This window comes from Rhinolophus sinicus, chromosome 1 (assembly GCF_057876585.1).
Source record: "Rhinolophus sinicus isolate RSI-liver-muscle chromosome 1, RSI-T2T, whole genome shotgun sequence".
Taxonomy (NCBI): Eukaryota; Metazoa; Chordata; class Mammalia; order Chiroptera; family Rhinolophidae; genus Rhinolophus; species Rhinolophus sinicus.
The window spans coordinates 188,210,433-188,214,315 of record NC_142501.1 but is presented as its reverse complement, the minus strand read 5'-3'; the positions used below and the strand labels follow the sequence as shown (position 1 = coordinate 188,214,315).

The 3,883-nt window shown below is 40.7% G+C and overlaps 1 pseudogene; it reads right to left on the bottom strand.

The window, feature by feature from the left end:
* Nucleotides 1-259: 259 nt before the first annotated feature.
* On the bottom strand, nt 260-1,212 carry LOC109452720 (deleted in azoospermia-like; annotated as a pseudogene).
* Between the last annotated feature and the right edge of the window lie 2,671 nt (nt 1,213-3,883).

Below are 3,883 nucleotides of genomic sequence, written 5' to 3'. Positions count from 1 at the left end.
TAAATCTTAAACGTTTTCCTTTCATTCTCATTATTTTTTTCTTTCAACACAGAATCAGTTTCTAAATAAATATTTATGAAAAACAGTTTCAATGTAAAAACAACAACAACAAATAGGAAATCTAGTACAGCTTATATAGTCTGAATGTGGTTTATCAATATTCAGAACTAAATGTCTATAGTGGTAGAAAATGTCCAATCTCTAATTAATATTCAAAATCCAGCAACTTTCCATGAGACTAGAAAGTTAGTAGAGAGGATCAAACAGTTTTAAGTACGGCCCAAGTTCTTCTAAAATGATGCACTCTTTTATCCTTGAAGAAATCATCTTGAGTAACAACAGATTTCTCAATCTGTTCTTTGGATTAAACAGACAAGATACCACCATCTGTATCCTTTGGTCCACAGATTTCTTTTGTGGGCCATTTCTAGAGGATTGAATAGCTTCATGAACTGGACATTCACATGGCAAAGCTTCAGCTCCCGAATCAACTTCATTACAGTGTTAGTTAACAGATGTATGAGCCAGAGGTATAATGTAGCTTCTTTTTTCCCCAGAAGGTCACTGTGGTAGCATCTGATAACTATATATAGGCATCTGATGTCCAGTGATGACCTGAACTGGTGAACTTGGATAAGGAGGATATACCTGAACATATTGACTTACATAATTCCTCATGGTTGGAGGCTGCATATAAGTCTCAGTGTGTGGATTGCTTCAGACACTCTGAAACTGTGGTACATGAAGAAGATTAAAAGACAAAGGATGTGACTGCACATGATAAGCAAATAAATTTTATTTCCTGATCACAGGGACCAGTTTCATCTTTTTACCATGGAAATTTGTTTGTGATTCTATCTTTTGCACATCAACATCATTATAAAAGGGAACAAATCCATAGCCTTTGGACACACCAGTTGAATCCTTGATTATCTTCACTTCTTTTACTGAATCATGCTTTGCATAGATTCTTCTAATTCCATTTTCATCCATCCTAACATCTATTCCACCAAGAAAAGCAGTCTTTGGCATGATTTTGCCTTCAGGTAAAACATAGTATTGGCTGGTTGTAGCTGATGAGGACTGGGTTCTGGCCTCTTGGGAGATAGTTGAGTTTGGAATCTCAGAATTTGAAGCAGACTTATCTTCCAAACCGGTGATTTGGTTCTCTGCTTCTTCTAATCTACTGTTGATTCCCTGTAATGCAGTCATTTCAGTTATTGTATTCTTCATTTCTGACTGGTTCTTTTTTATGTTTTCCATCTCCACTTTTATGTTTTCTCTTTGTTGAAGTTCTCCCTGAGATCAGTGAGCATCCTTATAACTAATGTTTTGAACTTTGTACCTGGTAGATTGCTTGTCTCCATATTGTTTAGTTCTTTTTCTAGAGTTTTGTTCTGTTCTTTCATTTGGAATATGTTTCTTTGCCTCCCCATTTTGGCTGCCTCCCTGTGTTTGTTCCTATGTATTAGGTAGAGTTGCTATGTCTCCCAGTCTTGGTAGAGTGGCCTTATGTAGCAGGTGTCCTGTTGGGCCCAGTGGCACAGTCTTCTTGGTCTCCTGAGCTGGGTGCTGCAGGTATGTCCCTTGTGTGTGCTTTGTGTGCCCTGCTGTTGTAGTTGAGCCTTGATTGCTGTTGGCACATCAATGGGAGGGATTGAGACCTCAGGATGATTGATTGTGAGGAGTGGTTGTGACTACAGTGGAGGAGCTGTTGCGCAAGGCTGACCCTGTGAAGCAGGATTTGCGTTAGCAGGGCTGTGGTGGCTGCCCAGTCTGCTCTGTGGCTGTGTTGTTTGTGGAGGGGGTTGGGTAGTGCTCTGCTGTGGTTTGAAGCTAGCAACCAGGTGTGTTGGTTCTGGGGGCTTTTGAGAAGGGCTCTGTTGCAGGCCAAGGTCAGCTACTGCCTGTGTCCTGCTCAGGGCCAATTGGTACAAGCTACAAAGTAATCTGCAGATGCTTGTCTCTTATGCTGAGCTTGGAGGTGCCTGGGAGAGGCTAAACTGCAAACTGAGGCTGGTTTCCACTAGTGCTAGGTTTGGGGATGCTTAGCAAGAGGTACGGAGCACATTGAGGCCAGATGCTTCTTGTTCGGAGATTGTGAAGCTTTAAAAGATTTTAGGAAAGTCCTCAGCCTGAACCAAGACAGGCTGTTTGTATAGAAATGTCACTGAAAGGAGCTTGAGTGGGCCTGAAAGTTCAGTTGGGTGGGGTCTCAAGGAATTATCAGGGTGGGGTGAATGGTGATAGCCAGATTAATGGAGACTCAGACTTGGCACCTGCCTGTGCCTGTGTGTGCAGGCTGGGTGGAGGGAGGGCTCAATAAAGGAACAATGGCATCTGCCAGCACTTCTCTCTGGGAGAAAGCTTCCCCTCCAGCCCTTGCCCTGCAGCCAGACAACTCAGTTTCTCCCTGTATGTCCTTGGTGACTTTTGAGTTTATGCCCCACCCCTGGAGTTCAGAGTGAGTGAGTCCGTCAGCCAGTAAGTCCGTGTGCAAACTCTTTAAGATGAGTGTCTGAGACTCCAGCAGCCCTCCATCTCCCTCAGCCACAATCTCCCCTCGTTTTCATAGCCAGAAGTTATAGGGACTTACCTTCCTGGCACTGGAATCCTGGGATGGGGAGCCTGGTGTGGGGCTGGGACCCTTCACTCCTCAAGGGCGTTGTCCCTCCCAGTGGGTGTGGTGCTAGACTTTTCCATGTCTGTACCCCTCCTATTGGTCTTGAGGTGGCTTCTTCTTTATATCCTTAGTTATAGGACTTCTATTCGGGTAGACTTCAGGCAATTACAGGACAATAATGGTTGTCCTTAGCGTAGTTGTAATTTTAAGGTGGTTATGGGAGGACAGGAGCACAGCATTTACCTACTTTGCCATCTCTCCCAGATACCTGAAATTTTAATTTCTTTAAAAACATTTAACAGTAACTAGAATTTAAGCTTGAGTTTTACATTGAGTCACTCAGTAAGCTCTGAGAATTAGGTTAAAAAAATTTTGAACTTCATTATCTTTTTCCAAAGGCATTGGTGAAACGTATTGTTCTAAGCACAAAGATGTAAAAAAAATATTAACATTGTTTTTGATCTATTGGTAGTCCCTTCAGGCCCAAGCTATTTTCAGAATGCCTAAACAGAAATTATTTGTATGTGATAAAGATAGGCTAATTTAAAACTCTCTCTCTCTCTCTCTCTCTCTCTCTCTCTCTCTCTCTCTCTCTTTTTTTCTCTCTCTCTCCCTATTGATACAGAATGGTTTTTGTATCAATTCAGGCTGACTAGAAGATTTAATTAACAGTGACCAATTACTGAATGTCTATTGTGTATCAAGTGCTTTATGTACATTAACTTTTAATTATCACAAGAGAAGCCATTATTATCCAATTTTTAAAAAACAGATGATAACATTGTGGCTCAGAGAGACTAAGTAACTTATGCAATGTCACCCATTTAATAAATGTCAAAGGTAATATTGAATGACAAAGTCTGTCTGATTATAATGCTTGTACATTTTGTAATATTCATCCAACTGTTAATTTATTCCTTTTTTTCAGAAATAATTCAAAATAGTTTGATAAGGAGCATCTCAAAAAACATGCTGTTAGTGGGTGAGAATGATAAATGATAAAAATATCTCTGAAATCCTCAGTATTAGTAGCTCCAGAGTATTTTAGAGGAATCTGTACTCTCCCAATGCCTCCATGTTAACAGAGCTTGCCAACAAGTTTAGTTTGATCTCAGTCCTTGCCAGGTGGATAGGAAAGAATGTTAATTTCCCTTGTTCCTTGTGGCAGTTTCTTTTGTCCTCTAGTGACATTTGGGCTGATAATCTTTGTGGACTGATTTATTTTTGTATTCTTTACAATCTCGCTCTTGAGTATATTCA